The sequence below is a fragment of the Dama dama genome, chromosome 4 (assembly GCF_033118175.1).
Source record: "Dama dama isolate Ldn47 chromosome 4, ASM3311817v1, whole genome shotgun sequence".
Taxonomy (NCBI): Eukaryota; Metazoa; Chordata; class Mammalia; order Artiodactyla; family Cervidae; genus Dama; species Dama dama.
The window spans coordinates 66,747,336-66,772,048 of NC_083684.1; the positions used below are offsets into that span (position 1 = coordinate 66,747,336).

Genomic DNA, 24,713 nt, shown 5'->3' on the forward strand with positions numbered 1-24,713 from the left:
AACAAGAAAAAGAATTGATCAAATCATTTGAACATTTTCGTGTATACATATACTAAAAAGGAACTATTTATTCATTTCACTACAAGGAAACAGTCTAAGGACATGGACAATATTTAAGAACAATTTTTGAAGGTTGGAATAAATAAAAATATTCATGAAATGATGATGTGTTTTATATATACCCTAGGTTTCTGCCGGAACACACAGATGCACACATAAAGACACTTAAGGGAAAAGCAATCTTCCATAAGTAACAGATCTTTTGGAAGAAACATTTTTAATCTATCTTTTTTTAAAACTCATGTGTATTTTTGCATTTATGGTAAAAAAAAAAAATTCTAAATTGTGCATCAATGCATGCTAAGTCACATCAATCATGTCCAACTCTTTTTCACCCCATGGACTGTAGCCATGCAGACTTCTCTGTCCATGGGATTTCCCAGGCAAGAATACTGGAGTGGGTTGCCATTTCCTTCTCCAGGGGACCTTCCCAACCCAGGGAACAAACCCAGGTCTCCTGCTCGGTAGGCGGATTCTTTACCACTGAGCCACCTGGGTTCACTAAAAACAATTTTTCCTCTTTAGTAACAGTAATTAAAAACACAATATTCGAAACAGTCTACATTTTATGAGCAAATATACCATGACACCGATTTAGAACACATTTCCAGACCTATGTGAAGAAACTGTAAATCTTTACTGAAGCACGTAAAGCCTGAAAATCACAAGTTTTACTTGGAAGATGTAGTGATCTAAAGAACTTCAGTGACTGCAAATTCAAAACAATCAAACTCAAAGCAAACATGGATATTTCAAATGTAAGTCTCAGCTGTATCTAGGGGAGCCAACATAATTTTGAATTTAAAAAACAAAAACACCTAAATAAAGGGAATCTGCCAAATTACAGGTGAAGCTACCACTGTATAGACTAGTTGAAATTTCAAAAGAAATGAAGCAAAATACCTTCCAAGGTAGCCAAAGAAGCCCACATAAAGAGAGACTTAGACATTATTTTGAACAATAAAATAGAAGTCTTAAACACAACATAATATTTGGCAATCATGCAACAGGTGAGGTATTCCAAGGTAACATCAAAAATAAGAGGGGGGGGGGCAGGAATCAAAGGGCAGAAAGGAAACATTAAGGTTTCAAGGTTGTCTAATAAAGAATTTAAGGACTTGCCTGATGCTCCAGTGGGTAGAAATCTGCCTGTCAGTGCAGGGGACACGGGTTCCATCCCTGGTCAGGGGAGATTCCACAAGCCTCGGAGCAACTAAGCTAGTGTGCCACAACTGCTGAAGCCTACATCCTCCAGAGCCTGCCAGGGATTAATACAACGACTGAACCCGTGCCTTAGAGCCAGAGCTCCACAACAAGATAGTAGCCCCTCCTAATCATAACAGAGAAAGCCCAAGACCATCAGCAAAATCCCAGTATAGCCAAAACTAAATAAATACTAAAAGTTAAAAAGAATCTCGAAGGCTTTGGTCCCCAGGGTCTGGAAGTTTTTAAACTACTCTTGGAATTTAAGTTTTCTCACTCTTGTAAATTCCTTAGTGACTGCAGTGGCTTTATTACTCTCCGTAGGCCCTGATAATTTATGCTAACAAGATGACTTATGGCGGGCCCCTAGTTTAATAATGGGATGACTCAGGTTATGAGGCTGGGTATTTCACAAAGACCAATGAAGTGACTAGAGGTTTGGGGCTTTGAGCCAAGTGGGCTTATTAGTCCAACCTCTAAGGAGGGCAGAATGCTGGAGATGTTATCAACCATGGCTACCTGGCTAAACCCCAATAAAAACTCGGGACTTAAAAGCTTGAGTGAGCTTCTTTGGCTGACAATAGTGTTTTCTGTCACACTGATGTGCCAGGAGGGCAACGGGTCCCTTGGGATGATGACTATGGATAAGTCCAAACAAACCCATTCAGAAGTTAAGAAGTTTATCAAGTCCAAAGAAACAGCATTTCAGGAGAGACAAAATAAACAAATATAGGTCTCTTACCTGGGAACGCGTCATTTTTGACTCCTTGCTTTCCTCTTCCTCTGGGCTTCCTTCTAAGGTAAGATCAGTCTTGCGAAGTGACCCCAGAAAACAGGCCGTTCAATGCTTGGAAAAACACAGTGAGGTCCCTGTAACACAGCCCCACACAGAGGGAGGATCTCAGCAGGTACTAATCACAATCCTCTATGGCCACTGACACAGCAGGGATTCTGGAACACAGAATCAAATGAGGTGGTTTTAATTTCATTCTTTTCTTCAGAATCGTGGCCCCTCCTGTGAAAACCACATAATCTACGCTAAACCTCCCCTTCACACTATAGGCGAGGCCCTGACCAAACTGCATACAGAATAGAGCCTCGTTCAACTCTTCATGGATCAGAGACGGAGGGGTTGAGCAATGCAGGACTTCAAGCAGCGGCGTCTACACGTTAGAAGGTAGGACTGCCAGAGAAAGATATGGATCCTAGAACGATATTAACAGAAATGTGATGTGGGCCCCAGGGATCCGGCAGTTAAGATAAGGGACTTCAGAACTTCTCTCAGAGAGATGCTGGGACACACCGGGGGCGGGAAGGTGGGGACAGTAGTTTTAACCTCCACCAGTTCAGTTCAACCACTCAGTCGTGTCCCACACTTTTCGACCCATGGATCGCAGCAAGTAAGTCTTCTCTGTCCATCACCAACTCCGGGAGCTAACTCAAACTCATGTCCATCCAGTCGGTAATACCATCCAACCATCTACTCCTCGGTCGTTCTTCTCCTCCTGCCTTCAATCTTCCCCAGCATCAGGGTCTCTTCAAATGAGTCAGTTTTATGCGTCAGGTGGCTAAAGTATTGAAGTTTCTGCTTCAGCATCAGTCCTTCCAGTGAATATTGAGGACTGATTTTCTTTAGGATTGACTGGCTGTATCTCCTTGTAGTCCAAGGGAAACTCAAGAGTCTTCTTTAACGTCCAAAGACACCCCGGAAACTCACGTGTGGAGGACAACAGGCTGTGGGACTACAAAATTCGGGTTTTAAACAAACAAAGAGAGCAAACTCACTGGAACTCCTCCGTCGCTAGTCTACATTCACTTCCGGGTCTGCAGGCTACTGCACCCGCGCAGGCGGAGGAAGTGGTACAGAGGGAGGTGATTGGGCTACGCCAGGGCCAATGAGACGCGAAATAAGGGCAGTGGGTGGGAACAGGCCTGAAGCGCAATTGCGTAGGGGCGGGACCAGAGAGGGTGGAGCCTCATCTCCCCTCGCCCTGCCCCTGTCCATTTTGGGATCTGTTGATCCTTCTGTTGGGAGAAATATGCCTGAGAAATATCAATAACCTCAGATATGCAGATGACACCACCCTTATGGCAGGAAGTGAAGATGAACTAAACTTGATGAACTCTTGATGAAAGAGGAGAGTGAAAATGTTGGCTTAAAGCTCAACATTCAGAAAACTAAGATCATGGCATCTGGTGCCATCACTTCATGGGAAATAGATGGGGAGACAGTGGAAACAGTGTCAGAATTAAACTTTTTGGGCTCCAAAATCACTGCACATGGTGACTGCAGCTATGAAATGAAAAGACGCTTACTCCTTGGAAGGAAAGTTTTGAACAACCTAGATAGCATGGTGAAAAGCAGAGATATCACTTTGCCAAACAAAGGTCCGTCTGGTCAAGGCTACGGTCTTTCCAGTTGTCATGTATGGATGTAAGAGTTGGACTGTGATGAAAGCTGGGCACCGAAAAATTGATGCTTTTGAACTATGGTGTTGGAGAAGACTCCTGAGAGTCCCTTGGACTGCAAGGACATCCAACCAGTCCATCCTAAAGGAGATCAGTCCTGGGTGTTCATTGGAAGGACTGATGTTGAAGCTGAAACTCCAATACTTTGGCCACCTCATGTGAAGAGTTGACTCATTGGAAAAGACCCTGATGCTGGGAGGGATTGGGGGCAGGAGGAGAAGGGGACGACAGAGGATGAGATAGCTGGATGGCATCACCGACTCGTTGGGCATGAGTTTGAGTAAACTGCGGGAGTCGGTGATGGACAGGGAGGCCTGGCGTGCTTCGGTTCATGGGGTCACAAGGAGTCGGACAAGTCTGAGCGACTGAACTGAACTGAACTGATCCTTCTGTCCAACTGTGCTTCGTTTCTCTGCTTTTTGATGCTTTTAAATCTCTTTGATTTCCTCTGGAGCAGAGCACTTCCTGCCTGTTCTAAGTTAGTGTTTCACACAACTTAAGGCAAAAGAGAATTTTGAGAGCCGGCTCTATGGGAAGCCAAGATGCTTTCAGCTAGTTGAAAAAAGGCAAAATTCCTCTTGGTGCGAGTGTTTGAAGATGGGTGTCTCGTAAGTGATGAAAAGTAGAATGTAATCACTTAGATGATCCGTTGGGAGGAAGCCTCAGTAATTGTAACCAGAGACCGGGCTTACAAGAGGACAGCTGGCTTTTCCCTTAGGAAATGATTCCAGAAGGAAAGAGGCAGACTGGAATCCAGTGTCATCTATAACCTAACCACAGAAATGACATACTCCTGCCAGAATCTGTTGATACAGAGATTAGGTGCTACACCAGATATCAGTTCCCAATGCCTCCTAATATATCTTACTATAATTCTTTTTGAAAAAATATTTACTAATTTGGCTGTACCTGAATCTTAGTTGTGGCATATGGGATCTAGTTCCCTGATGCGGGCTCAAACCTAGGCCTCCAAACTCTTCCACTCCCAACACACATTGGGAATGAGGCGTCTTAGTCACTGGACAACCAAGGAAGTTGCAGTATAGTTTTTGTGACAGTGACTGGTATTGTTGAATCCAAGTGATATGGAACCTGATTTATAATGTAACTAATGACTGGAATTGCAGAGATCTCTCTGAAATCATGAAATCATACATTTTTAGGGTTACTATATGTATGCCAATAGCACCTCCATGATTAATAAAAATAAATTAAATCTATAGAAATGATCTCTTATAGAAACAGTGTATAGAGTTGACAATTGTGTTCTTAGTCCATCAGCCGTGTCTGACTCTTTGCAATGCCACGGGCTGCAGCCCACCACGCTCCTCTGTCCAAGGAAGGTTCCAGGCAAGAATACTGAAGTGGTAGCCATTTGCTTCTCCAGGGGACCTTCTTGACTCACGGATCGGACCCTGGTCTCCTGCATTGTAGGCATAGTCTTTACCATCTGGGCTTCCAGGAAGCAGTAGAAATACCTTCTCTAACGCTGGAATTTATAAAGTGCTTAACAAAGACATTGTTTTGTACTGAAAACATCCATACTTGACTGATTTGGGTCAGACCATTTTCCAAAAGTAACTTCAAAAATGGGTTTCAGAGAGCAGCTATCAGACATAAAAGCATGTGTCCTATTCTCTGATTTGAAAATATTCTCAAAATTTATAGTTGTATAACTTCATTTTATAAAACAAAAAGACATCACTTTTTAAAAATGGCATTTTCTATAAATGTGATATAATGTTTCTTAATACTTAAAGTGTGACTTAATACTTTTCATGTCACATTAATTAACCGATCACTTTATGATTTACAATTAGTCACTTCTTTTTTCAGTGTCATACCAGTTGATCACACTGTTATTTCCAGTATCATAGTTTAGGTTATAGTCTTCCATGATTCCTAATAAAGGTTTATTCAATACCTTTCAAAAAACCAATTAGTATTTCTGTTGCCAAGCAAGTAAAGAGCTTAGAGTGCCTTTGAAAAACAACATTTGTCAAACAAAATATTTTTTAATTTAAAAAAAATTGTTTATATTTATTTGAAAGAGAATAGGTTTAAAGAATTTTATTGTTTACTGTCAAACCTCAACATGAATTAGCCATGGGTATACATATATCCCGTCCCTCCTGAACTACCATCCCATCTCCTTCCCCCATCCCACCCCTCTAAGTTGATAAAGTGAAAAGTGAAAGTGAAGTCACTCAGTCGTGTCTGACTCTTTGCGACCCCATGGACTGCAGCCCACCAGGCTCCACCTTCCATGGGATTTTCCAGGCAAGAGTACTGGAGTGGGTTGCCATTTCCTTCTCCAGGGGATCTTCCCAACCCAGAGATCGAACCCTGGTCTCCCGCATTGCGGGCAGATGCTTTACCGTCTGAGCCACCAAAGGAGCCCCTATTTGAGTTTCCTGGGACATACAACAAATTCCAACTGGCTACCTATTTTACCTGTGGTAATGTAAGTTTCCATGTTTCTCTCTGCATAGATCTCACCCTCTCCTCTCCACTTCCCATGTCCATGAATCTGTTCTCTATGTCTGTTTCTTCAATGCTGCCCTGCTAATAAATTCCTTGGTACCATTGTTCTAGATTCCATATATGTGCATTGGTATATGATATTTATATTTCTCTTTCTGACATACTTCACTCTGTATAATTTATAATATTTTTCATTTGCATATAAATTATATGTACCTACATAATTTATATTTAAGGTTATATAATTGTATAACTTTTAATAAAAAATAAAATTTGTCATAGAAATGTGAAAGTGAATCAGTCATTTCAGACACTTTTCAACCCCATGGACGATACAGTCCATGGAACTCTCCAGGACAGAATACTGGAGTGGGTAGCCTTTCCCTGCTCTAGGGGATCTTCACAAGCCAGAAATCGAACAGGGCCCTCCTGCATTGCAGGTGGATTCTTTATCAACTGAGCTATCCAGAAGCCCTGTCATAGAGCAGGCCTCTAAAGCAGACTACAATGAGGGCTTCCCTGGCGGTTCAGACAGTAAACAATCTAACTGTGGTCCAGGAGACCCACGTTCAACCCCTGGGTCGGGAAGAGTCCCTGGAGTAGAAATGGCAACCCACTCAAGTATTCTTCTCTAGAGAATTCCATGGACAGAGGAACTCAGCGGATTACAGTCCATGGGGTCACAAACAGTAGGACACGACTGAACACGGCTGAATGGCTAAAATGTTCTACTTCTTTCAGTATACCTACATTTGATTAGATGCATAAAATTTATCCTTACTCCCTATTGACTTAATAGTAAGAGTTTCAAGATAAAGAGAAACTTGCTACCCAAATAATACATTTAGAAATGCTACCAAACTTAAAATTAAATGACAAGGCATGATATGTTTTATTTTAAAACATAGCTACTTTTGTAAAATACATTAATATCATCATTATTAAATACAATTATTTTATAAATCAAGTTACGTTCACAATAAAGGACAGAAACAGTATGGACCTAACAGAAGCAGAAGATTTTAAGAAGTGCTGTCAAGAATACACCGAAGAACTATACAAAAAAGATCTTAATGACCCTGATAACCACGATGGGTGTGATCATGCACCTAGATCCAGACATTCTGAAGTGCAAAGTCAAGTGATCCTTAGGAAGGATCACTTACAAACAAAGCTAGTGGAGGTGACGGAATTCCAGCTGAGCTATTTCAAACAATAAAATATGATGCTGTTAAAGTGCTGCACTCACTATGGCAGCAAACTTGGAAAACAGCCCTGGCCACAGGACTGGAAAAGGTCAGTTTTCATTCTAATCACAAAGAAAGGCTACGCCAAAGAATGCTCAAGCTGAGGCATGAGTTGTTGAACTCATCTCACATGCTAGGAAAGTCGTGCTCAAAATCTCCAAGCCAGGCTTCAATAGTATGTGAACCAATGACTTCCAGATATACAAGCTGGATTTAGAAAAGGCAGAGGAACCAGAGATCAAATTGCCAACATCCCTTGGATCATAGAAAAGGAAAGACCATTCCAGGGAAACATCTATTTCTGTTCCATTAATTATGCTAAAGCATTTGTGTGGATCACAAGAAACTGTGGAAAATTATTAAAGAGATGGGAATACCTGACCACCTGACCTGCCTCCTGAGAAATCTGTATGCAGGTCAAGAAGCAACAGTTAGAGCTGGACATGGCACTACAGACCAGTTCCAAATTGGGAACGGAGTGCATCAAATCTGTATGTTCTCACATTGCTTATTTAACTGAAATGCATGGAAGGTCATGTGCAATGCCGGGCTGGGTGAAGCACAAGCTGGAATCAAGATTGCTGGGAGAAATATCAATAACCTCAGATATACTCTCCCATCAGGAAGATTCCATATGCCTCTAACCCTTCTCCATCAGAGGGCAGACAGAATAAAAACCACAATCACAGAAAAACAGCCAATCTGATCACATGGACCACAGCCTTGTCTAACTCAATGAAACTATCATGTTTGCCATGTTTGGCCAATTTCATGTTTCTCATGACTTTGACATACATTGAATGCAATATATAAATATCTGAAAGTATATGTGTTATATAATTTATGTAACACACATTGAATACAATAAATATATATCTGAAGATATACAGGCAGTGAGAACATGTGAGTGTGTGAGTATTCATACACATTTACTTAAAGAATTTAAAAATTCTAGTTCACAACTGGTCATTTCAGAATTGCAGATGATTTACTAAAAACTGTAAATCTTATAAATTTGTCAATTAATCTATTTTGTCTACTGTTCTGGGAATTCATTTCCTTTAATGTCAGGAGGTTATGTTTTTTAAGGAACTTCCACACTGTCCTCTCAAGTGACTGCACCTGGTTATACTCCCTCAAGCCATTCAGGAGGTTCCCTGATCTCCAAGCCTATTCCGCGTTTATGATATTATTAGTGGGCTTTCTGTTAGTTGTTATTCTGACTGTCAGGAGGTGATGTATCACTGTCGTTTTGTTCTGCATTTCTTATTGTTTAGTGATGCTGAGCATCTCTCTTTTGCCTCCTGCCAATCTAAAGGACCAAGTTGCCCCCCCCCCACCCCAGCCTCAGCAGCTGAGGCACACAGGCTTCGTCTCCCCAGAGCACGTGGAGTATTCCTGGACCAGGGATGAGGCTCGAGAGCCCTGCACTGTCAGGGGGGTTCCTAAGCACTGCGTTATGTCTGGTTTTTCTTTTTTCTTTTGAGATGAATATATATTTTTTGGAATATAATTGCTTTACAATGTTGTGTTAGATTCTGCTGGACAAGTTCATCAATCACCATAGGTATATGTACACCCACTCTCTCTAGGACCTCCCTCCCACGATCTCCGTCTCACCCCTCTAGCCATCACAGAGCCCCGCGCTGAGCTCTCTGTGCTGTGGAGCAGCTTCCCACCTGCTACCTGTTTTACACATTGTGGTGAATAAATGTCAAGGCTCTTCTCTCAATTGGGCCCCCTCTCATTCTCCTACTGTGTCCACAGGTCTATGCTCTATATTTGTGAAAATAAGTTTTAACATATATACATATGGAATCTAGAAAATGTTATTGATGATACTATTTAAAAAGCAGGAGTAGTCATGCTGACATCGATTTTAAACATTTTTATATTAAGCTTTCAAGGTATAAAATACATGGACGATTGTTCCATGCATTTTACTAAGTGAAAGAAGCCCATCTGAAAATGCTGCAAAAAGGAAGATTTTTTACAACACGGCATTTTGATGTAGGTCAATGTTCTTATGTGCTGCATTGTGTCTGAGTTTTTTGGACCGAATGGATTGTACCTGCCAGGTACCTGTGTCCCTGAGATTTCTCAGGAAAGAACACTGGAGTGGGTGGCCATTTCTTCTTTCAAAGTATCTTCCTTACTCAAGGATTGAACCCACATCACTCGGATCACCTGCATTGCCAGGTGCATTCTTTACCACGGAGCCACATTAGAATTTACTCGGAAATGTAGAAGAGATTAAAATGGTCAGTGGTTGCCATGGGTTGCAAGGAGGGGCTATGAATATCCTGAGTTCAGGACCATGAAATCATTGTGTGAAACTCTTTTAATGCACACAAGTTATTAAACATTTGCCCAGATCCTTAGAGTGAACACCCCTAGAAGAGAAACATAAGGTGAAACTAGAAACTTTGTTTAATGTCTATGTATATTCATCAGTGGTAACAGATGTATACACTGGTGGGGCACAAGTAGGGAGATTGTCCTCGTGAGGGAACAAAAGGTATATGGGAAAGCTCTGTACCTTACTTTCCATTCTGCTGTGAAACTAAATCATCTGAGATAGTGGTACTGGTGCATGGACAGTGATTATTTTTTAGAATATATACCACTAGAAAAATGGATATGCTATCTTTAATTTTTCCTTAGTCAATTATCCTTTAAAGATATGAAAAATAGAACTCTCCATAAAGAGCAGAGAACAAACTGTAGCAGATGATTCATAAAGCCTGGAAATACAAACATGAAGTAGAGAAGCAACATTTTTCTGTGTTGAAAGTGAAGGTGAAGTCGCTCAGACCATATCTGATTCCTTGGGACTCCATGGACTGTAGCCTGCCAGGCTCCTCTGTCCATGGCATTTTCCAGGCAAGAATACTGGAGAGGGTTGCCATTTTCTTCTCCAGGGGATCTTTCTGACCCAGGGATCAATCTGGGGTCTCCCACATGCAGGCAGACTCTCCTGTCTGAGCCACCAGAGAATCTGTTTCATGTGTTAATTTATGGGTAAGTTCACTTATGACTTAACGCTGATCATTATGTCCTTGCTTGGTCACCGGATAGATTTTAGGGCATCATTTTCAAATGCATCTGTCCCTGCACATACACACTGTTAACCCAACGTCCACTGCTGCCCCTGGTTTATTCTCAAAGAAAGCTGTGATGGAAACACCTCCCGGATCCTGGTCTTGCTGTATGTACCAGACCCCCCCACCTGCAGAGAGGTGGTCACAGTGCAAATCATTTTGTGCAAACCTGTGTCGCAGGTTACTAAGGGGAGTAAGAAGCAAACCAAAACTAAGGACTCAGGCCATCTTTCCTAGAATTCTGAGAGCAAAGCCTTGCAGGAACCCAGGGCCCCCAGGTGATTCCCACCAAACACTCACCCCTCCCCTCCCCTCCCCCAAGAGCACAGGCACAGGCCACACCCATCCGAGAAAGAGCCCCTCCCCCGGAATCAGGCTGAGGTTCATTGTTTCTAGAAGATCCCGCTCTCAACCCTCGCTCCAGAGCTCTGGGGCAGGCAGAGCTGAGGGCTCAAGCTCAGGGCTCCTGGAAGCCGGTCTTCCTGCTGCATTGTTTCAAAGACCCTCAGAGGCAGAGTCAGGTAGCGCAGAATTTGGGTTCCTTGTTTCTTGTGAATTGTTCTGGGGCTTGGTCTCTCTAATGCGAAAACAAAGAGAACTCTCGGGTGGTCTGCAAATAGAGTGGGGAAAGTGAGCACCAAACCCAGGATGCGATTAGCATATCAGCTTAATCTTGATTACCCACTACAGCTGAGGGACAGAGGAAGTCAGAAAAGAGCTCAGAAAAGGGAGAGAGGAAGAGGACGTTCTCTTCTTTTTCACAGCAGCAGCTGAAGGTGAAAGAGCTGTGTGGATGCCTTTAAAGGTATTTTCTCAGCCTGTGTGAGAGTTTGGGACATAATATCCCCAAAGAAGACGCAGAGCAGGAGGCAGAAGAGGAGGGAATGGCAGCTTCTCAGGTAAACGTCCTGTCCCGGGTTGGGGGCTGTGTCTGCTTTTCCTCCTGAAACGGCTGGGCTGAGAAGCTGCACACCTTTATGCGCTGATTCTAATTTTTCTCCCTGGGTGGTTTGTTGTTGTCAACATCTCTTTTTCCTTTATTTCTTATAATGGTGAAGACTGGCTCTTAGGCTGCTTCTCCCTTGTGTCCCACAGCCTTTTCTTCACTCTATCCTGGCTTTCTGTAGACCATGATGAATTCTCAAGAATTAGTGACTTCCGTTTGTGAGAAATGAACACGGGGCGTCACTGGTATCTGAGATTGCCAATGGAAATGTTTTAGCCACGCGTTCCAGGAAACAAACTCACTCAGAAGGACAATGCAGATAGTGGAGTGCAGTGGACCCACACAGGTGGGTCCAAGGCAGAGTCTCCTCTTAGCCAAGGACCCCGACCAGCGTTTGTGAAAATCTTTTATACCCCATGTGTACGTGTCCAAACCCACCAACCCAAATTCCTTGAGACTTACATAAACTAAGGAAGGGTAAATATAATCTCAATAACCCCATCACTCATGTGCCATGTGCTCAGACAGTGAAACAATTAGCCAATAATCAATAAGAATGAGTTTACACTCGACAGTTACAGAAAACTGTGTGGCCTGTCTGGAGGAAGGGGTGATTAGTGTATGTGTTCTCTTAGGCAAGGAGTAACCTGGATACGTATTATGAGGTTACAGGTCATGGGAGGAATATATGCAGTGGAATAGCACAATTATTATTTTTCATAGTAGATTGAGATAATGGCTTTCATAATGTTGCCAAAATACCTGGCAGTGATTATACATTTTCCCATGTACTTCTTACACCATGACCTCAGGTGTTCATTGGTTCCTGTGCTTCTGTGAGATTCCCATGCTATGAAGTTCTTTTTTCTTTTCTTTCTTCAGAAAAGGTCCCTGGAGAAGGGAATTGCTGCCCATTCCAGTATTCTTGCCTGGAGAATCCCATGGAGTGAGGAGCCTGGCAGGCTACAGTCTCCGAGGTTGCAAAGAATAGGAAAGGACTGAGTGACTAACACGTTTCTTGCTTTTAGTATTATTTAGGAATACAGAGTTTTCTGTAAACTTTCAGCAGAGTTGTCTCTGTATATTTGTCTGTGTTTTATTACTCTCTAGAGTCCATAAACTGATGTAAAATTTCAGCTCTGCCATTTTAAAAAATGTTTGTTAAAATCTCTTCTAAAGGATGCAAGAGCAACATTATTGATTTTAAATTATTTCTGTTGCACATTGAAGATTCTGAAAAACTGTCAGAAATATAGTTCAGTTCAGTCTCTCAGTCGAGTCTGATTCTTTGCGACCCCTTGAATCACATCACGCCAGGCCTCCCTGTCCATCACCAACTCCCAGAGTTTATTCAAACTCAAGTCCATCAGGAGTTGGTGATGCCATCCAGCCATCTCATCATCTGTCGTCCCCTTCTCCTCCTGCCCCTAATCCCTCCCAGCCTCAGGGTCTTCTCCAAGGAGTCAAATCTTCGCATGAGGTGGCCTAAGTATTGGAGATTCAGCTACAGCATCAGTCCTTCCAATGAACACCCAGGACTGATCTCCCTTAGGATGGACTGACTGGATCTCCTTGCAGTCCAAGGGACTCAAGAGTCTTCTCCAACACCACAGTTCAAAAGCATCAATGCTTCGGCGCTCAGCTTTCTTCACAGTCCAACTCTCACATCCATATATGACCACTGGAAAAACCATAGCCTTGATTAGATGGACCTTTGTTGATAAAGTATTGTCTCTGTTTTTTAATATGGTATCTAGGTTGCTCATAACTTTCCTTCCAAGGAGTAAGCGACTTTTAATTTCATGGCTGCAATCACCATCTTCAGTGATTTTGGAGCCCAAAAAATTAAAGTCTGACACTGTTTCCACTGTTTCCCCATCTATTTCCCATGAAGTGATGTTAGCAGATGGCATTATCTTAATTTTCTGAATGTTGAACTTTAAGCCCAATTTTTCACTCTCTTTCACTTTCATCAAGAGGCTTTTAAGTTCCTCTTCACGTTCTGCCATAAGGTTAGTGTCATCTGCATATCTGAGGTTATTGATATTTCCCCTGGCAGTCTGGATTCCAGCTTGTCCTTCCTCCAGCCCAGCCTTTCTCATGATGTACTCTGCATATAAGTTAAATAAGCAGGGTGACAATATACAGCCTTGACATACTCCTTTTTTCTATTTAGAACCAGTCTGTTGTTCCATGTCCAGTTCTAATTGTTGCTTCCTGACCTGCATATATAGTAGGTGCTAAATAGTTAAAATGATTCTTGCCACCAAGGTTACTACTCTGAGACCTGTAAAATCTGTAGAAAACTTAAAGTTCAAAGTTAAGGATGAATTCTTCCCTTACTATTCTACCTAATAGCTCTTCAAATTGGTCATTCATGCTCTCAGCCTTAGCGCCATCTTTTGAGAAACCTCTGCGCCATGAGAGCGAAGTGGAGGAAGAAGCGAATGCGCTGGCTGAAGCGCAAAAGAAGAAAGATGAGGCAGAGGTCCAAGTAAACTTATACACCCATGGAAGCCACAGAAGCAGAAACAAGGGAAGCCAGAGGCCAGGGACGCTGGTACAAATTGTGGACTGCATGCCTACTATCTAGAACTTCTCAATGGATCTGGAACATCTATGGCCATTCTGATCGCCTTGACCACCTTTGAGAGACCTACCTTGCTCGTATCAAAGCCGTCCCTTTTGATCCTTTGCCCTGGACCTGTGATAACTATGGACTAGTTCTCTTCTCAGTTGCGGCTGAATGTAACGTGTACAATAAATCATCTCTTTTGCTGTCTTAGCTGAAGGAAAAAAAAAACAAAAAACTGGTCATTCATGAAGCAGAATTTTAAACGTTACTAGCTCAAGTAAGCTTGTTAAAAATGTGGCACATTGGTCCCACTCCAGAATGTTTGGAATGGAATGTGTTTTTAAAAAATATTTCCAGGATTTTTTTTTTTTTTTTTGATAGACAGTTTATCCTGTGTCACATGAGTACAACAGTCAAAAATAAGTATGCCAATATTTATTTTATAATTCCTCTTCCTAGTCATGCTACTTTCTGTAGTAGTTTGTGGATCATATCTCATCCTCTTTTCTTGGGGTTAAAAATACGGTGAAAATATCACTGTGTAAAAGCCATATTCTTCTGTAATAGCAGGCACTCTCCTAAAGGAAAACCAATTCTCTGAACTTGCTGTTTCCATCTTGGGTCACATAAGGAAGTCTTCCCACGGCCCCATGGCATCTGTGTTTTGTATTCCAGGGACGGCTGACCTTCCGGGATGTGGCCATGGACTTCACTCAAGAGGAATGGGAATGCCTGGACCTCAGTCAGCGGGACTTGTACACAGATGTGATGCTAGGGAACTACGGGAACCTGGCCTCCTTGGGTGAGGGGAACTTCCTTCCAGAATCGCTTACCTACCCACGACGTTTTGGTTCCTTCATTTCTAGAATGTCTTCTGAAATTGACTGCTTCCCACAGTGGTTTCAGATCTCTGCTTTCTAGGGGGAAGTGAGTGTCTGTGAATTTAGACAGGAAGGCTTCATGATGGTTTGCTATGCTGGTAAGCTTTTTCTTCCCTGATGTACTCTGCCTGCTTCATTCTAGGTGAGTGGTAATTGTATACGTTCTGTGGTATTAAATAGTTGCATGCTCTGTTAATTTCACATTTACACACTTACTTTTGCCTTAGCAGCATGTGACCAAAATCTCAGGATTTGATTGTTATGTATTTGTTAGTGTTGTAGAAGTGCTTTGAATATAGTATTTGGGGAAATAATTTTCTAGGCTTCATTAACATTCTCCATTGCATTCCTGTCTCACTCGAATACATACAGGATTGGACACGGATGAATCTCTAAGAACACAAATATTCCTTTCTCTGATGAACAAGTCTTGTGGCCTCTAAGCCGAACCTGGTCACCTTTCTGGAGGAATTGAACGACCCCAGGAGTATAAGGAGAATGGAGACAGCAGCCATACACCCAGGTAGGTGTGAGTGGACTCAGATGAGAGGTCCAAGGAGCAGAGAGGAAGTCAGCCTTTGTCACGTGGTTTTGGAAGACGTGCCTCAGTGGAAATGAGTTTGGAAAACCTGGCTTTATTTTTACTATTGTGAAAGAAATGGATCACCTGCCCCATTCTCTTTCTTAAATCATGCATGAATTCATCTCCGGTGATTACTTTTCTCCATCACAGTGTAAACTAAAAGTCTTCTCTTAGCTTGTCACAAACTGCATTTATTGATTGCTCTTCCATTTCTTGGGGATCCTAGGAAAGTTGTGCCATTTATGAGTAACTGTATGACTGTTCTTTGAAAGTTTCTTTCTACCTCTAGAGAAAAACATGTGAGTAAAGTGGTAGAGAAACTGCTAAACTTCTAGGAATACTGGGGACAGGTTCTTGTTGTCTGATTTATAACTTCCTATCCACTGGGAGCTAGAGATAGGACCTTCTAAATAAATTTCAAATTCAAGTAATTTTTTCACTGCAGAAAGCAAAACCTTCTGAAAATCAAAGAATGCACATCTCAGGTTTACTTCCAAGTTTCTCTTTTCCCTTTATGATTTCATATTAAATATCTGAAGTGTATCAGGCCTGATTCTAAAATGCTAAACTACTTTATTTTTATTTTTTAAACCACTTTAATATATTTATTTACCTCATAGAATTTTAAAATAAATTGGCATAAAAGCCTAGCACACACACACAAAAAAAAGCCTAGGACATTTTCCACCCATATGATTAATGGTTGATTGAAACCATAAGAATTTCTAGATTATAAAAAGAAATCTTTTGAAAAAGTTCTAATTGGAATACAGCTGTTTTATAATTTTGTACTACTGTACACCGAAAAGAATCAATTATACCTATCAGTCAGTTCATTCAGTCTCTCAGTTGTGTCCCATTCTTTGCAAACCCATTGAATGCAGCACACCAGGCTTCTCTCTCCATCACCAACACCTGGAACCTGGTCATACTCATGTCCATCAAGTCGGTGATGCATACAACAATCTCATCCTGTGTTATCCCCTTCTTCTCCTGCCCTCAATGTCCCCCAGCATCAGGGTCTTTTCTGGTGAGTCAGTTCTTTGCCTGAGGTGGCCAAATTATTGGAGCCTCAGCTCCAGCATCAGTCTTTCCAATGAATATTCAGGACTGACTTCCTTTGGGATGTAGTGATGTGATCTCCTTGCACTCCAAGGGACTCAGAGTCTTCTCCAACACCTCAGTTTAAAAGCATCAGGTTTTCAGGACTCAGCTCTCTTTATGGTCCAACTCTCACGTCCATATATGACTAGTGGAAAAACCATAGCTTTGACTAGACAGACATTTTTTCAGCAAAGTAACGTCTCTGCTTTTTAATATGCTGTCTAGGTTCCTCATACTTTTCCTCCCAAGTGAAAGGCTATAGCTGAATCATGCAAAGACGCCGGGGTTCTTGGCGTCCGGAGGAGAAAAATTCAATCTGGGGTCAGAGAGAGGCTTGATCGCTCAGAGCTTCTGTGTACTAAAATTTTATTGAAGTATAAAGGAGATAGAGAAAGCTTCTGACACAGACATCAGAAGAGGGTAGCAAGAGTACCCGCTTGGTATTGTTAGCAATGGAGTTATATACTCTCCAATGAATCCAAAGAATGTCTGGAGCTTGTAAAGGCCTCACCAAACCTATTCCCATAATTTACATTTTAAAATATCAGAATTAGCCACAAGGTTTAATGCGGAGACTGTCCTCAGGCAGGATACATTGTTATATAATCCTTGTAAAGACTAGACCTACTCCCATAATTTACATTGTAAGATAACAGGATTAGCCAGAAGGTTTAATCCAGAGACTATCCTCAGGCAGGATACATTATTGTTATATAATCCTAAGGAATGTAGAGGAAAAAAAGTAAAAAGTGTGTCCTTTCTTCCTCCTTGAGTATTCCAGACCTCTCTCTCCTTGGGGACCCCTAGATTTCTTATCAACCTACCTAGGAAATGGCTCTCACACAAGGAGCAAGTATCTTTTAATTTCATGGCTGAAGTCAACATCTGCAGTTATTTTGGAGCCCCCAAAAATAAAGTCTGTCAGTGTTTCCATTGTTTCCCCAACTATTTTCCATGAAGTGATGGGACTGGATGCCATGATCTTGGTTTTCTGAATGTTGAGTTTGAAGGCAGCTTTTCACTCTCCTCTTTCAGTTTCATCAGGAGACTCCTCAGTTTCTCATTGCTTTCTGCCATGAGCATGGTGTCATCTTTATATATGATGTTGTTGATATTTTCCTTGTATCTTGATTCCAGCTTGTGCTTCTTCCAGTCCACCATTTGGCATGATGAAAAGTGAAAGTGAATGGTGCTCAGTCATGTCTGACTTTTTGCGACTCCACAGACTATGCCGTCCATGGAATTCTCTAGGCCAGAATCCTGGAGTGGGTAGCTTTTCCCTTCTCCAGGGAATCTTCCCAGCCCAGGGATCACCCAGGGCTCATGCATCATGTACTCTGCATATAAGTTAAATAAGCAGAGTGACAGTATACAGTCGTGCCATACTCCTTTCCCAATTTAGAACCAGTCCGTTGTTCCATGTCTGGTTCTAACTGTCTTTTCTTGACCTGCATAGCGATCTGTCAGGAGGCAGGTAAGGTGGTCTTGTATCGCCATCTCTTTCAGAATTTTCCAGTTTGTTGTGATCCACACAGTAAAAGGCATTGACATAGTCCATAAAACCAAAGCAGATGTTTTTCTGGAACTCTATTGCTTTTTCAATGATCCAAGGGATGTTGCCAATTTTATCACCAGTTCCTCTACCTTTCCTAAATATAGCTTGAACATCTGGCATTTCTCAGTTCACATTCTGTTGAAGCCTTACTTGGAGAATTTTGAGCCTGCCTTTGCTAGTGTGTGAAATTAGTGCAATTTTGTGGTCATTTTCACATTTTTGTGCATTGTCTTTCTTTGAGTTTCGAATGAAAACTGACGTTTCCCAGTCCTGTGGCCACTACTGAGTTTTCCAAATTTGCTGGCATATTGAGTGCAGCATGTTCATAGCACCATCTTTTAGATTTGAGATAGCTCAGCTGGAATTCCACCACCTCCACTAGCTCTGCTGGTAGTGATGCTTCTTTAGGTCCACTTGATTTCAGACTCCAGGATATCTGTCTCCAGGTGAGTGATCACACCATCCTGGTTATCATGGTCATTAAGATATTTTTGTATAGCTCTTCCACGTATTCCTGATACCGTTTGTTAAGAACTGCTTCTGTTAAGCCCATAACATTTACGTCCTTTATTGTGCCCATCTTTGCATGAAATGTTCCCCTGGTATCTTCAATTTTCTTGAAAAGATCTCCAGACTTTCCCATTCTATTTCCTTCCCATTTAGGTCTCCACAGAGTAATGAGCAGAATTTCCAGTGTTCCAAGGATATTTTCAAAGTCTCTCTTTCATTTAATTTCTTAAGAAATTATTTTAAAAAAAAGAAATTATTAATTTATCTTATGTGTAATGAGCTTCCTCAGATATTTTCCTATATGTCTTCACTTTATGATTAGTTCTCTGTCAATATCATGTGTTATTTTTAGGTTGAAGCATCTAGTAGAACATTCTTTGAAACATGTTGGACAAGAAGTGGACTAAAGAATTATTAGGCAGCTAGGATTTGTGAAAATGTTTGGTGTCTCCACTTTGGATGACTAAAATCAAGAAGTAATCTTTAGATTGCCCATTTCCTCTTCATTTAGTGGTTCCTGTAGGTTCTTAGACTGCTTCTCCCTCTGTCACACATTCCTTTGCCATCTCATTTTGTCCAGTTTTCTGCTCGTAGTCTCTGTTTTGAAGGCTACGGGCACCTCGTTAGTCATCCGTCTGGTGCCTGCACCTTGGTGCGTGAGATTGGTCCAGAGATTTGTGCTCTGCTCTGTGGTGGTTCAGGCTTCCTCCACAAGCATCCCATTTATAGAGCCCCTCCCTTACTCCCGTCCCCTCAGGATGTTTCCTCACAGCCAACCTCAATCCTCTGCCTTGATCTGCTCTCCGAACCCCACACTTCAGCACCCAGCCCTTGTCTGCAGTGGTGGACATGCCTCTCAGGCTGGGTGGGCAGGGCAGTGGTCAGGACCCCGTGTACAGGTCTCTCTCTGTCCTGCTGCCACACGTGGGTTGCCATGTTCTCTCCCACAGAGAATGAGGCTCTCCTCCTGTCCAAACTGAGCTCCCCGACGAGGGGCTTCCCCGGATGTGGAGACTGCTCCTCATTTTCATGTCCCCCCAGGTTGCAGGCCCCATCCCACTTCTCTCCTCTTCCTTTTGCTTCTTCTTTCTTTTCTCCTACCTGGCTCAGCAGGAATGTATCTGTCCTTGTAGATTTCCAAGGGCCTCTGCTAGGGTCCAGCTTGGCTCTGTGAGAAGTGTTCCATTTCTGATGTATTCTTGATGATTTTGTGGAGAGAAAAGTCTATGTCTTCCTAATACTCTGGCACCTTGATCCTCCCTTCTCTATTTTATTTTTGAGCTAGTAAAGGGTTTATCAGTTTTCTCTAATTCTTTAAGGATATTCACTGAGAATAGCAGGCAAAATTACTTATTATTTGTTATCTTTCAGCTATGCCTCCACAAGACACCTGGGATTTGATGCCACAAAAACCAAGGATAAAAGATTTGTTTCAAAAAAAGAAAAAAAGATTTGTTTCCAAAAGCAAACCTAGGAATATATGAAAGATTACACCTCAGAAATTTCAATTTAAGAAAACACTTAGAATATATGAGGGCATATGAAAGACAGAGAAGATGTTTATATGGACATAAAGAAATTGAGACAATTACACATAAGGCAAATCTTACTGCAAAAAGGAATGAGGAACATGATTCAAACTGGGATAAACACCAATTTCAGTCTTCAACATCTGCTGAGAAGTGTACGTTTTTTAAAAAAGATTTACATCACCTTTTGAAACATACATGTTCTCTGAAAGGAAATGTGATATATTTGGAAGGTGATTTAGTCTCTACTGCAAATACTCATGCAAACAATTCTGAATGTAGCCTTCATTTAAGCATACATTCAAGCATGTCTGAACACCTGAAATTTAAAAGTGAGGGGCAAAACTCACAATATACTCAATTTGAAGGATCTGTGAGCAGGAAGTCATTATTTTTCCAGCAAAAGATATTTCCTCTCCTTTCCACAATGTATAATGTTGATGATAATGGAAGATATGTAGTCCAACTGTCATTGTTCAATACACATCATGATATTGCTAATACGGAACTGCTTTCCACATGTAATAAAATTAGTCAGGCCTTAATTATGAGTTCCAGCCCCAGTAATTACAAGAGTATTTATGGTGGAGTGAGAAGGTATTCAAGCAATGAAACTGGGTATAAGGTTGAAGGAGACTCAAACCTTATGAAACATCAGGTACCTGAATCATCATACAGGGATTCTAAAAGTAATAAATGTAGAAATATCTTTTGTAAGATGTCATTTCGTTCTGTAAAGAGTTTTCCCACTGGAGAGAACACTTATAATTGTACTGAATATGGTAAAGCTTCTAATCAGTCTTCAGAACTTGTACAACAGCAAACTATTCAAAATCCACAGAAAGGACACCAATGTAAGATACACGGGAAAGTCCTTAGTACCTCATTCAATCTAAGTAGACATAGGAAAATTCATACAGGAAGGAAATCTTTCAAATGTACAGAATGTGGCAAAACATTTGTCCGTCGCTCACTTCTTACTCAACATCAGCTTACTCACACTGGAGAGAAATGTTATAAATGTTCAGAATGTGGCAAAGCCTTTATTGTGAGTTCAAATCTTAGTAAACATCACCGAATTCATATGGGGGAGAAGCGTTATAAGTGTACAGAATGTGGGAAGACCTTCATGAACAGTTCTGCACTTACTAGACATCAGCGAATTCATACTGGGGAGAGACCGTATAAGTGTATAGAATGTGGCAAAGGCTTTAATGACAAATCAAAACACACTAAACATCTGCGAGTTCATACTGGAGAGAAACCTTATAAATGTACAGAATGTGGCAAAGCCTTTAATCAGAAATTCAATCTTACAACACATCTGCGAGTGCATACTGGAGAGAAACCATATAAATGTACAGAATGTGGCAAAGCCTTTAATCAGAAATCAATTCTCACTAAACATCTGCGAGTGCATACTGGAAAGAAACCATATAAATGTACAGAATGTGGCAAAGCCTTTAGTCAGAACTCAACTCTTACCCATCATCAACGAATTCATACTGGGGAGAAACCTTAAAATGTAAGGAATGTGAAAAAGCCTTTATCAGTTGTTCAGAGCTTACTTGACATCAGCGAATTCATAGTGGAGAGCGACCTTATCATTGTACAGAGTGTGGCTGAGCCTTTATTCAGAGTTCAAATTTAATTGCACATCATCGAATCCACACTGGGGAGAAAGCATACCAATGTACAGAATGTGGCAAAGCCTTTAATCACAAATCAGTTCTCAGTAATCATCTGCGAGTGCATACTGGAGAGAAACCGTATAAATGTACAGAATGTGGCAAAGCCTTTAATCAGAACTTCAATCTTACTGGACATCTGTGAGTGCATACTGGAGAGAAACCGTATAAATGTACATAATATGGGAAAGCCTTTAATCAGAACTCAATTCTTACTACACATCTGCGAGTTCATACTGAAGAGAAACCTTAAAAACATGAACATTGTGGCAAAGGTTTTACTCATCGTGGTCATCTCACTAAACAGCTGAGAACACACACCGGGGAAAAACAGTAGTAATGGAACAAGTGATGAAATGTTGGTCATAAACATGCATCAGAAAACTTTTGAGAGTTTATACACAAAACCTGTGGAAATAATGTAATAAATATGAAGAAAAGTATTTAATCAAAAGTAAGATATAAAGAAACATAAGAGACTGCCTATTAAAAAGTATTTCATCAATCCTCTTTTCTGAAGTTTCTCTGAAGGAAAATTACTATAGGGAGTACTCCATAGTTAAAACTCACAGAAAATGGATATATTAGCATGGATCGTGAGATGAAGATTGACGTTTAGAAAGAATTATTAGCAATGTATGCTTGTTTATAATGACGTGATTTGGGATTATTAGAAGTGAATGTAATTCAATGCTCAAATAATCCATACTATGCTTCACTTCTATAGTGTGTATGCAAACATAGGTTTTGGATGGTTTATGCTTGAAAGATTAGCCTTTTCATATTGTGTTGCAACCATTTCTGTCTATTCTCCATTAGAGGATGAAGGATACCATAATGTAAAATGGACAATGAACATCTAAATGGAGGTGTTTGGCATTGATGTGAAATATCGGGAGGTTGCCATGATGTAAGTGATCATGGAATGTTTTCATGTATTAAAGTAAGACAGAAGTTGGTTATAAATTTTCAATAGTTATATGAGTTGATTTGAAAGAGGAACACCATCACAGTTCACTACAACACTGATGTACCTTTATAACTTCAACGTGTCATGAATGTTACTTGACAGTGCTGAAAGAGACAGCTTCTGTGATAACCTAGAAATGTATTGGAAACCCTTCTGGGAAAGGCAGGCAATTAGTGTATATCATGTTTACTGTTTCCTAGGCTTTGTTTTACACACCATAAAATATCATAAAGATATCAGAAAAATGATATCTTTCTCTGTACTTTTGATATGTATTTAATCATGCATCATCCCATGGATTATTAAGGTTTTATTTCAACTATGTATGAAATTGATACAAGACTATTAGTAGAAGTGAATGGTTTTTAGTGTTTCAGTTGGTTGTAATGAATGAAGTGTTAACCCACAACCAACAGTAACTTTCACCAGAAACTTGGAAAATTCTTAGAAAAATGGGAATACCAGATCACCTGATCTGCCTCTTGAGAAATCTGTATAGAGGTCAGGAAGCAACAGTTAGAACTGGCCATGGAACAACAGACTGGTTCCAAATAGGGAAAGGAGTACCTCAGGGCTGTATATTGTCACCCTACTTATTGAACTTATATGCAGAGTACATACTGAGAAATGCTGGGCTGGAAGAAGTACAAGCTGGAATCAAGATCGCTGGGAGAAATAAAATAACCTCAGCTATGCAGATGACACCACCCTTATGGCAGAAAGAGAAGAAGAACTAAAAAGCCTCTTGATGAAAGTAAAAGAGTAGAGTCAAAATTTGGCTCAAAGCCCAACCTTCAGGAAACTAAGATCACGGCATCTGTTCCCATCACTTCATGGCAAATAGATGGGAAAACAGTGGAAACAGTGGCAGAGTTAATTTTTTGGGGCTCCAAGATCAGTGCAGATGGTGACTGCAGCCATGAAATTAAAAGAGCCTTACTCCTGGGAAGAAGAGTTATGACCAACCTAGACAGTGTATTAAAAAGCAGAGACATTACTTTGCCAACAAAGGTATATCTAGTCAAGACTATGGTTTATCCAGTAGTCATGTATGGATTTGAGAGCTGATCTATGAAGAAAGCTGAGCCCCGAAGAATTGATGCTTTTGAACTGTGGTGTTGGAGAAGACTCTTGAAAGTCCGTTGTACTACAAGGAGATTCAACCAGTCCACCCTAAAGGAAATCAGCCCTAAATATTCATTGGAAGGACTGATGTTGAAGTTGAATCTCCAATACTTTGGCCACCTGATGGAAAGAAGTGACTTATTTGAGAAGACCCTGATCCTGGGAAAGATTGAGGGTGGGAGGAAATGGGACAACAGAGGATGAGGTGGTTGGATGGCATCATGACTCGATGGACATGAGTTTGAATAGACATTGGGAGTTGTTGATGGACAGGGAGGCCTGACGTGCTGCAGTCCATGGGGTTGTAAAGAGTCGGACATAACTGAGCAACTGAACTGAAGTGAACTGAATGAAGAAAGAGACTATTCTTGCCTGGAGACTTCCACGGACAGAGGAGCCTGGCGAGCTACAGTGCATGACATTGCAAAGAGTCAGACACGATTCATCGACTAAGCACAGAATTGTCAACTGTATACACTGTTTCTATTAAAGACAGATCATTCCTATAGTTTTAATTTACTTTTATTAATCATGGAGCTGCTATTGGCACAGGTATAGTAACCCTAAAGATGTATGTTTTCTGTAAGGTACTCCATGATTTCAGATCTATCTCTGCAATTCCAGTCACTAGTTACATTAAACATCAGGTTTCATATGGCTTGGATTCAACAGTAAAAATCACT

The 24,713-nt window shown here is 41.1% G+C and overlaps 2 pseudogenes; one reads left to right on the forward strand and one right to left on the reverse strand.

The window, feature by feature from the left end:
- Positions 1 to 24,713, reverse strand: part of LOC133055195 (zinc finger protein 850-like) — a 78,464-nt pseudogene that overhangs the window by 24,731 nt on the left and 29,020 nt on the right.
- Positions 13,888 to 22,269, forward strand: LOC133052417 (zinc finger protein 501-like; annotated as a pseudogene).